Source organism: Cetorhinus maximus, chromosome 6 (genome assembly GCF_964194155.1).
Source record: "Cetorhinus maximus chromosome 6, sCetMax3.hap1.1, whole genome shotgun sequence".
NCBI classification, from domain to species: Eukaryota; Metazoa; Chordata; class Chondrichthyes; order Lamniformes; family Cetorhinidae; genus Cetorhinus; species Cetorhinus maximus.
The window spans coordinates 18747039-18758490 of record NC_135884.1 but is presented as its reverse complement, the minus strand read 5'-3'; the positions used below and the strand labels follow the sequence as shown (position 1 = coordinate 18758490).

Below are 11452 nucleotides of genomic sequence, written 5' to 3'. Positions count from 1 at the left end.
AATCAGGGAGGTGTCAGCTGTGGCTCAGTTCATAGCACCCTCGCCTTTGAATCAGAAGGTTGTGGGTTCATGTCCCACTCCCGGAAACCAAGAACTGTGATTGTACTCGAAAGAGTTACAATCTGTGACTGTTGATAACTCGAAAGAGTTACCTGATGGGAGCTGAGAAACCCCCGTCCGGGGAAGGCAGTGAGTCTCAAAGGGTTAAGTTGGGTGACGCGATTTTTAAAAGATTTTTTTTTATAGCTTCCTCGGAGAGAGAAAAAAAAATCAACAGAGGGCCACAGAAACAGAGAGGGGCACATGGAAAGACTGAGGCAAACACACAGCAAACAAACCCACCGACAGAAGCGGGAGAAAGCAGGGATCGGGAAGAAAGTAATGACAGCGAGAGAGGGGGGGAGAAACACGCCAGCCTCAGACCGGCAGCCACAATGAAGGAGCGTTTCGGGAAACTGCGGGGGAATTCCAGTGAAAGCGCAGCACAGAAAGAAGCCAAGAGCAGAGGCGCCCAGCGCGGGATCAGGAGGAGAAGCAAATCCTGGCGGAGGGATTGGGAAAGGCGCAGACAGGCGGGAGGGAATGGGGCAAACCCCGCGTCCAGCCAGCACACCCAGTCAGTCTGAGCATCCAGCCGGAACCCCGCTTCCCAACTGCCAGCTGGAGGTGGAAATGCCACTTGGCGTCGGTCCGGGAATAGTTTGAAGAAAGCGGACAGCCAAGTCGCGGTTACCCGGAGCCGGGGAGAAATCTGGGAAAGTGACAGAATCCAGGAGTTGCCAGCATTTGAGCAAATGGGAGGAAGCGAGTGAAGCGCACCCATGTGCGGATACTGCTAGCAGGTAGAGTCCCTGTCTGCTCCAGACCCTCAATGCAGCTTTGGTAACTTTTGTGATGCGCACACAGCGACTTGTAAGGTGTTGCTTCTTCCCCCCCCCCCCCACCTGATTTATCAGGATTTCTGAATGGTATAAACACTCACAGGCAACAGGTCTAGGATTGGTGTTTACTTGGTGGAACTTGGTTCTGGGAATAATTCTGGAATAACAAACGGGTGGAACTGGCAATGGGAGAGAGAGGGAGACTCTTGGGATAGGGACTGAATTCATATTAAGAATTATGGGTTAAAAGGGCAGAGTTTTATTTTTTTAAAAAGGGAATTTGGAAAACCTCTTGTTCCTTTATACACAAACCAGAAACAATCATGCTGAAAGGCATCATTACTGTCATACGGGTGACATCAATGTGATGAACATAGTATGTGACCCGTGATAAAAAAAAAGGGCCGACATGGATTTTTTTCTCAGCGGTAAAGGAAAAGCTTTCGTTGTTCACCGCCCATGCAACTGCCTACAGACTTTCCATGCGCTTGTCAGTGGGCATTTCCACTAGTGCCTGTTTCAGTGCGATACCATCTCGAGAAGATCTGTGGTGCCTATGAACATTGGCCCTTCAATCATTCAGATTGTTTCCTCATGGTGCCAGGCAGAGTCTAAACAAGGAAGTAACAAGCAAGAAGTATAAATTACCTTTGAATCGTGTGCAGGAAGCAGAATAAAAAGTAACATTTACAGATAGCATTAAGGGTGAACGATAAAGGATACAATGAAAAAAATACTCTTTTAAAAATCTGTAATATTAATTTTCTTCTGATAGAATGAGGCTCCATGCTTGTAAAATTATTTTATCAGGGGAGAAAGGTTGTTTAGCAGTAATTATCATTTAAGACATCATCAAAATTAATTTGGTCCCACATGTAAAAACCCTAACTTTTTCAGTTGTTTTAGTGTACTACTATTGAATAATTAGCCCAAGTTCATGTTATTACAGGGATTTCAGTGCCAAGTCTATTGACAAGGATTGCAGCAGTACATCATGTGGAGGAGTAGAGTATCCCTGACAGCAGCTTCTGGGTTTGAGTTTTTAACTGTGCATGTGTGGACAACAGAATTTGCTGTCAGATTTACCCTATAGCAACTGCACCACTATTATAGTAAAATCCAGGCCAAGACTGGTCAAACTTCATGACATAAGACCCAACTTAAAATACTACTCTGCATTTCTACTTTAAGGTATTTATGGTAATATTAATGTCTGAGTTTGTCTTTGGGGTTAAAGTATAGACTTTACTTTTCAGATTTAGAAATGTAAATATTTACTTAAATGTTAAGGATATGCTTGTATTGGGATTTATAATTTGATGTATAATTTAATCTATCTATGTGTGATCATGTCATGTGTTTGTATTTAAAAACAGAAGAGTATGAATTTGTTTTTTGGAATTTAGGTTTAGACTTACATTTACATTTATATATTTTATTTGGTGTTTGATTTATGTTTAGAGTTTAAACCTAGAAATTGCTATTAAAGGTCTTGCATTGCAATTTTCTGCCTGCTATTTTTCACACAGCTACAACACCATTTAAAATGACAATTTAAAATAGTAGATAGACAAATATCATATGTAGGTGTTTATGGTTGCTAGCTGATATCAAAGACAGTAATCTTAATGTTTTAGATTAATAGTTTGTTTTGAGGTGTAGACTATAAAATAATATTTTCACATACAAGTTTGTGTTGGAGTGCCAGGGGCATGGATTTGTTCTGGATTGTTTGCACTTGCAGATTGTATTTGGGATTGACTTTGCATTTGTGGATTGAAAAAGTAAGATAAGAAAGTGAAAATATATTCCCTTCATTCAGACATTTCTCCTGTTGCTCTGGCGCTGGGAACAAACTATTGTCTTTTTACTTGTTGTGAAATCAGATATCTAACCTCTTTTTATGCATATTTGAAATCCTCATTCACAGTGCTAAATAGCAGCTTGCTCTATAAATTGTGAGAGCTGGCTACTCCTTGAGGATTTATTGCATTAATAATATGACTCTCAGCACAAATAACATTTCCACAATCAACAATCTGATTCCCTTTGTGATTACAAGAACTTTGATTATTGCTTTAGTCCAACAAGAACAAATATACTTAATCTCTTTTCATAGCTCTTTGATCTAGGATTAGTTTCTCAACAAAAGGTAACAAAATGGTGACAATCAGTCAAGGCACAAATTTTTTTAAAAATCAGAAAATCATACAATCAGCACATACTACCAAGGCTGTTTTACATTTAATTAACATGATATTTATGAGAGTTCCCTGAAACCATAGATGTCCATACATGAAAAGTATTTTTTGTATATTTCTGATTAGGTTGGCCATGAGGTGTGTTGGGCACTGACATACAGAGGTTCTGCATTTTCACAACATATTATTAGATAGGAGCTATTCTCCGACAATTAGGAACAGTTAGCGTGTTTGTATTTTGAGGTTGAATTATGAAAATGGTGATAGGGATGAACTTACATTTGAACATTGAAAGTATAGGAACTTGATAGGAAACTCCTACCAGATAGCTATTTTTTTATATTGAACTCCAGGTGAATTGGTTTTAGGCTGAGTTGCACATTCAGTTTCCAGTTTAGTTTATATTTGAAGTGTGAGAATATTTTAATGGGTGCTGGGATGTGAAATAAGTATGGGGAATTTCCTCAGTGGTGGAGTAGGGTGGGGTGGGACTTGAATGGTTCCCATAACTTCAGCAGAAGATCAGCAGAAACCGTGAGTGGATCCATAATTGGATTGAAGTTACTGCATCCTGTGAGGACAATCAGAAAGGAAATTATACACATTCTTACAAACATATCGTGCAACGTAAATCACATTGAACCCTATTATTAAATGACTTGGCTTTTGTCCCTGCTTAAGTAGGAGGGGAGGCAGTGGTGGTGGCATAGTGATATTGTCACTGTCCAGAGACCCAGGGTAATGTTCTGGGTGACCCGGGTTTGAATCCCATCATGGCAGATGGTGAAACTTGAATTCAATAAAAAAAATCTGGAATTAAAAGTCTGATGATGACCTTGAAACGACTGCAGTTGTCGTAAAAACCCATCTGATTCACTAATGTCCTTTAGGAAAGGAAATCTGCCGTCCTCACCTGGTCTGGCCTACATGTGACTTCGGACCCACAGCAATGTGGTTGACTCTTAAATGTCCTCTGAACAAGGGCAATTAGGGATGGGCAATAAATGCTGATCTAGCCAGTGACACCCGCATTCCATGAAGTAATAAAAAAAAGAGCTTATACAACATTTATTTTCTGAAGTCAGTGACCTCCATGGTGAAGGTCTATTTACCTTTGCATGTCAGTGCTCGAAATAGGTTTGGATTTGGTCATCAGGATGTGAGAAGTTATGTATATTTATATCCCACTTGACTGCTGATCACTCAACTTCCTTTACTGGCTTCCATGCTAATTGATATTACAAACTGTTCTCTCCTCAGGTACAGTCCCCCTTCCTTTCAAAATCTTCCATTAACGCCCAACCTTGTTAAAAAATCCATTCACATCACCCCTGTCCTTCCTTTCCCCTCCAAAGTCCTTGAAAGTGTTGTCTCCCAAATCCGTACCCATTTTTCTTGCTACTTCAAGTTTGAAACCCTCCAAGTCAGGTTTTCGTTCATGCTATGCCACTGAATCTGGCTTAATCAAGATCACAAATGACATCCTCTGTGACTGTAGACTGTGACTTTAGCCATCATCATGTACGCTCATCAGCAAGTTTTCATAAGACTCACCACACCATTTTCCATCAATGCCTCTCCTCCATGGTCTAGTTGTGTGGAAGCTTGATACCACTCTTACCTATTCGTTCATAGTCAGAGGATCTCCTGCATGGCTTCTCTTCTGTTATCTCTGGATTACCACCAAGGATGCATCCTTGAACTCTTCCTATTTCTCATCTCTATGCTGCTCCTTGGAAACAGCTCTGAAGACATGATGTTAGGTTTCACATGTGGACAATGACACTCAGTCCTATCTGACCACAACATCACATAGCTTGTTTGGTATCCATTCTGGGATAAGCCACAAATTTCTTCCAATTAAAGATTGGGAAGACCAAGGTCATCATCTTCAGCTCCCACTGTTAATCTGTTCCCTTGGTAATGATTCTGTCCCCCTCCCTGCCTCCCATCAGGCTGAACCAGATTGTTCATAACCTCAATGTCCTATTTAGCTCTGAAATTCCAATTCCATATCCTTTCCATCACAAAGACTGTCCACTTCCATCTACATAGCATTGCCTGCCTTTGCCGCAGCCTAAGTTATCTTCTCCTGTAACGTCTGTTGTTTCCAGAATCATCTATTCCAGGACGGCCTCCCACCTTGTACGCTCTGTAAACGGGAACTCATCCAAAAGTCTGCTGCCCATTTCCTAGCTGACCGTAAGTCCCATCGTCCATCACATTTGTGCTTGCTGACCTACATTGGCTCTCCGTCCAGCAACATCTCAATTTTAAAATTCCCATCCTTGTGTACAAATCTCTCCATTTCTGTCTTTCTCCTCCCTATATCTATGACCTTCTCCGCCCCACAATTCTGGGAGCTCTGCATTCTTCTAAATCTAGCCTCTTGTGAATCCCCTATTCCATTGTCCCTCCATTGGCCTTCAACAATCTAAGTCCTAAGATATGAAATTCCCTCCTTGAATCACTGCCTCTCCACCTCTCACTTCTCTTTTAAGATACTCCTTACAATTGATCTCATTGGCCAAACTTTTAGTCACCTATTCTAATGTATCCTCCTTGGCTCAGCATCAATTTTTATTTCATTAGACTCCTGTAAAATGCCATGTCTTACCATATTAGTGGTGCTATATAAATGCATGTTATAGTATGGGTCTATTTACCATAACTCACTGGGATTGGTTTACATCGAGGGGAAGTGTGTGGTCATGTAACATTATGTGCATGTAAGGGTCAACAATCTCTATAGTATGTGACAATGATTTCTGATTAGCATTTGTTTTTGAGTTGAAGTTTTCAGGGTGTGTTGCTTTGCAGAATGCCTTCAGGTTTGAGCACAACTTTAGCATTAATTAAATTATTAGTTTATTTGCAAAAGGACAAAAAAATAAATAAATGTACCTAGGGGAGGAGGTGTGAAAACGAAGCCAGAATTTAGTATTGATCACCGATGGTAGATGGTAGTTAAGTAATCCCAGCAGATATTTTGCTCCACTGGCAATCTCTCTATTTGATTTTTTTTGGTAGCATTATCCTATTTAAACCTCCCAAATTATGCTATTTAAAAAGAAAATACTTGGTCCGGAAACAGAGTGCCACTGAGGTGCCAAAATTAGTAATAGCTCTACAAAAATTCCTCATGTAAACATATGGCTATAATAAAAACACAGCAAGGATAGTGCTTGTGGGCATACAGGATTGTTTTTCTAAAAACAATAATTTGGTAGAACACTGATAGGGAGGAGTTCTATTTTCTCTTCAGAAAACAGAAAATCAGACAAGGATATGTAGTTCTTCCTTCTTGCCCTTGATTACCTTGTCCAATGTTAAAATCATTGGAACATGCATAGTGACATTTCTGCTATTTGTAAAATCCAGACCTAAATCAATGTAGGTAAATAACAAAAAGAGTTCATTAAATGCAAAATTAGTTTGGATTCATGAATAAGAAATGAAATAATTAAATAGTTAGGAATTGCAATTAGCACTGCTTTTGAATTTTGATTTGAAAACGATAAGTGACTTAATTGAGAAGTTTCCTCCTCAATGATTAAAAGCTATTTATTCTGGGATTTATTGTGGATTAGAAAAGGAAGCCTTTGCATTCAGTAATTGTAGTTAAGGGAAAACCCTGATATAAATTATTCGAGGCAGGCGCGTTTGCTTCACAAATGAATAAGTGGAATGTTCATAAGAAAGTGCAGCCTCTGAGAGTTAAAGTAATCAAAATTCAAGTCCAGCTGAAACAATGTTCTTTTGGAATGAAGAACTATTTATATTGTACCCCAAGTCAATGGATCTTTTGCGCTTGTTTAAAAATTCAGAACGCTGGTTCTGAAAACAAAACCTGAAACAGATTTCTGTATGTAGGCTGTGGCACTTACAGGAAGAATATGGGCTCCTCTCTGATTCAGCAGGTACCAAATATTAGACAAATATTAAAGGGCACTAGTGGTAGCTCTCATATGCCATTAAAACAATGATTCTGACACTGTCACACTGACATAGTCGATCAATCATTCCACGTATGAAAGCTGCCTAAACAATTGTTGATAAGGACCCGAGAATTGTGTGAAGCTGTTAGTGTTTGTATGCTGCATGAGTCTCAGTTTAGGAGCTCTTACATGTTGGATGTTATTGGAATTAAATTTAAACAACTACTATGGCATGGTAATTGTATTACAAAGTGATGAGGCACCTATCCATGATCACAGATTCTCACACAATGAATTCCCAATCTCAGTTATTGCACAAAGGCCAGATGCTTCCCCACAGAGTAAAGGAAAAACAGAGGAAACACATGGGACCACTCTCACACGTCGTATGCTGGTCAGGTACAGGTTGACTGCAGCCTGAGAGCTGTTACTATTTTTTATATTCATTATTCATGGGATGTAGGTTTCGCTGGCTAGGCCAGCATTAATTACCTATCCCTAATTGCACTTGAGAAGGTGGTGGTGAGCTGCCCTCTTGAACCATTGCAGTGCTGATAGGGAGGGAGTTCAAGGACTTTGACTCAGTGACAGTGAAGGAACAGCAATATATTTCCAAGTCAGGATGGTGAGTGGCTTGGAGGAGAACTTGCAGGTGGTGGGGTTCCGATGTATGTACTGCCCTTGTCCTTCTAGATGGTAGCAGTCATGGGCTTGGAAGGTGTTGTCTAAGGAGCCTTGGTGAGTTCCTGTAGTGCATCTTGTAGATGATACACACTGCTGCCACTGTGCATTGGTGGTGGAATGAATGAATGTTTGTGGATGGGGTGCCATCCACTTAGGTGTGAATGAATTAATAGATGGGAAAGATAAATCATTACATTATTTTTTTTAAAAAGCTCTCTATCTATACTGTCCATCCCTATGTCTAGGCTCCATTCATACCAAGTCAAAAATATAATTGGAACAACTTTAAAAATGGCTACAAAAGCAATATATTGTGGATACTGGAAATCTGATTGTAGAAACAGAAAATGCTGGAAACACTCACAGATCAGACAGCATCATGGACAGAGAAGCAGAGTTAATCACCCCAATTTCAACCCTCCCCCCTCCCCCAATGAAAGGAGAGGATTTACAATTTCAGGAGCTTGTAACCTGGTCCCAAATTGACCCCATCTCTAACCCATTAAATTTTAAAGTGCAGGAATCAAGCCACGGCTGCTACTCCACAAAAGGCAATTAACGTACCAAAGCCCTGATGACATAATTGGGTGTCGCAAATTAAACGTAATAGTGTGAGAGGGAGTCTGAGCTGTGTGGTTGCCGGTAGCTGATCCAAAGCTGAAGCTGCTGGTTCCTCAAGGCGAGTGACTCTTTTGGCAGTCCTTATGGGCCAGATGGAATAGGCCTCCCAGCCCTCACCCCCATGCCCCAAGCCAGGCCTCTCAATTCCACCAGCCTGAACTCCAGCCATCACACTGAGCCAACCTCCCTCACCCCTACTGATCAATGCCTGGAACTCCCTTCCCAGTGCCAGAGATCACTCCAAAACAACAACGATAGTAGCTTATGTTTAACATAATTAAATGCAGCAAGGTGCTTCACAGGAGTGGTATTGAACAAAATCTGACACTGAACCACATAAGGAGATATATAGGACAGTTAATCAAAAGCTTGGTCAAAGAGGTAGGTTTTAAGGAGCACCTTAAAGCAGGAGAGAGAAGTAGAGAGGGAGACAAGTGTAGGGAGGGAACTCCAGGGTCTAATGCCAGAGCCACTAATGCCAAGTGATTTAAATAGGAGATACATGCGAACAAGAAATAAGGAGCAGGAGTAGGCCATTCAGTCCCTCGAGCCTGCTCCGCCATTTAATAAGATCATGGCTGATCTAGGAGTAACATGAGAAATCTGCATCCAACCTACCACCTTGCTTACCAAGAACCTATCCACCTTTGCCTTAAAAATATTAAAAGACTCTGCTTCCACCATCTTTTCAGGAAGAGAGTTCCAAAGACTCATAACTTTCTGAGTGAAAAAAATTCACCTCATCTCTGTTTTAAATGGGCAACCCCTTACTTTTAAACAGTGACCCCTAGTTCTAGATTCTCCCACAAGAGGAAGCATACTATCCACATCCACCCTGTCAAGACCCTTCAGGATCTTATATGTTTCAATCAAGTAGCCCCTTACTCTTCCAAACTCCAGCAGACACAAGCCTAGTCTGTCCAACCTTTCCTTATAAAACAACCCACCCATTCCAGGCATTAGTCTGGTAAACCTTCTTTGAACTGCTTCCAACACATTTACATCCTTCCTTAAATAAGGTGGCCAATACTGTGCACAATATTGCAAATGTGGTCTCACTAGTGCCCTGTACAACTGAAGCATAATCTCCCTACTTTTGTATTCAATTCCCCTCTCAATAAATGATAACATTCTATTAACTTTCCTAATTACTTGCTGAGATGTGTAAGGGGCCAGAATTAGAAGAGTGCAGAGACTTCTAAAATAAAGAAAGACTTGCATTTATAAAGCACTTTTCACAACTTCAGGGCATTCCAAAGAATTTTACAGCTTAATGAAGCACCTTTGAAGTGTGCTCACTACTGTAATGTAGGAAACATGGTAGCCAGTTTGTACACAGCAAGCTCCTGCCGAGAGCAATGTGATGATGACCAAATAATCTGTTCTTCTGATGTTAATTTAAGAAGAAATATTGGCTAGGGCTCTTCTTCAAAATGGTGCCAAGGGATATTTGATGTTTGCCTGAGAGAGCAGATAGGGCTCCACAGCACCCCCTCAGTACTGCACTAACATTTGATGCTCCGGTGCATGTCTTGAACCCATAACCTCCGAATTTGGAGACAAGTCTGCTATCAACAGATTGTAAGACTGGAGAAGGTTTCAGTGATAGGGATATGTGAGGGCATGGAGAAATTTGAAAGCAAGGAGAAATTTGAAAACAAGGCATTACATTTCAGCAGCTCATGAGCCAAGATGCAGGCAGAGTTGGGTGATGTTATAGAGCTGAAAATAAGTGATCTTGGTGATGGCTGTGGATATGTGGTTGGAAGCTCACCTCAGGGTCAGAAATTACTCAAGGTTGCTAATGATGCGGTTCAATCTCAGACCGTTGCCAGGGAGAAGGATGAAGTCGGTGGTTGTGGCTTGTGTCAGAGCTTGTGTGGGGATCAAAAATAATGCTTCAGTCTTTCCAATATTGGAAGAAATTCCTGCTCAACCAGTACAGGATGTCGGACAAGCAGTCTGACAATTTAGAGACAGTGGAGGAGTTGAGAGAGCTGCTGGTGAAGCAGAGCTGGATGTCATCAGCAAACATCTTGAACCTCATACTGGGCAGTATTTAATGGAGGGGATGGGGGTTTTGCCCACTGGCTGGAGGACCAGTTAGAACCCTGCGTCGCCTCTTTTCGGGAAGGCCTGCCAAATCAGGCACTTAACTGGGCAGCAACGGGCCTTCCCTGGGATCAAAGGCCTGGGGGCAGATTTCCTGCCCACCAAGAGCAGAGGGCCAATGCAGCCCTTCATTGCTCGACAGTGCCAACTGGGAGATGTTGGTTATTGCTGGCACTACACCTACCTGAGACCAAAGATTGTCAATGGACCCTGGCACAGGTAAGCGATGGTGGGAGGGGGTTTTCAGGGAAGATTGGGGAGGGGCTTGGCAGCAAAGGGAGGGGAGTTGCTCTCACTGGGCTCCCTCTTCATGATGTCAGGGTCCCCCGATCAGGGGTTGAGTGCCTTTGAATGAGGGAGCAACCCCCCACCCCACCAAACCAGGGAGCGTGCAAGCATTCCTGACAGGGTTTGCTTTTTTGGGCTTCCCACATCCTACTCCCCTATCTGCTGCTGGGTGAATACCAGTGGTGCAGGATGAGGTCCTCAAGTTGGCATTAATTGCCCACTTAACGTCCTCAATTGGTGGCGGGGCAGGCAGGCAAGTCGACCATGAGTTTAGTCGGGTGTGTAGTGGGAAAGTAGCGGGATCCAAACCCACCATCATCCTGTCTGATTAAATGCACCCCCACTACCAAGCTCGCCATGGAGACGGCATTAAAATCTACCCATTGTATTTTTGGACAGGGCAAGGATAGATTCTTGGTAGACTCCAGAGGTCCAAGGGTACCGCCGCCAGCTAGGTTGTTCATTAGGCTGGCTGTGAGTGGGAGGTGGCCTACATTATATTACTATCACTGTTTTCCCTCAGTCTGGCAGGGCCTTCAAATTCCCGGAAAATTTCACCCTCCTGGGCATGTTCCTCACTTCAGCAATAATCTCGGGACAATGTTTCAGGCCAATGAGCTTGCATCAGAAATGATTACATCTACTCAAAGGAAAAATATGGGTAAAATATCTCTCTGTAAATGTGTAAATATGTGCTATTGGGATCTTAAAAAGGCAGACTTTACAA

At 41.9% G+C, this 11452-nt stretch overlaps 1 protein-coding gene across 1 annotated transcript in view; it reads left to right on the top strand.

Moving 5' to 3' along the window:
• The first annotated feature begins 256 nt into the window (after positions 1 to 256).
• Positions 257 to 11452, top strand: part of klhdc8b (kelch domain containing 8B) — a 131452-nt gene continuing 120256 nt past the window's right edge. Inside the window, exon 1 of the mRNA XM_078543316.1 lies at positions 257 to 842. The gene's annotated coding sequence lies outside the window, so the exon portion shown is untranslated. The remainder of the gene's footprint in view (positions 843 to 11452) is intronic.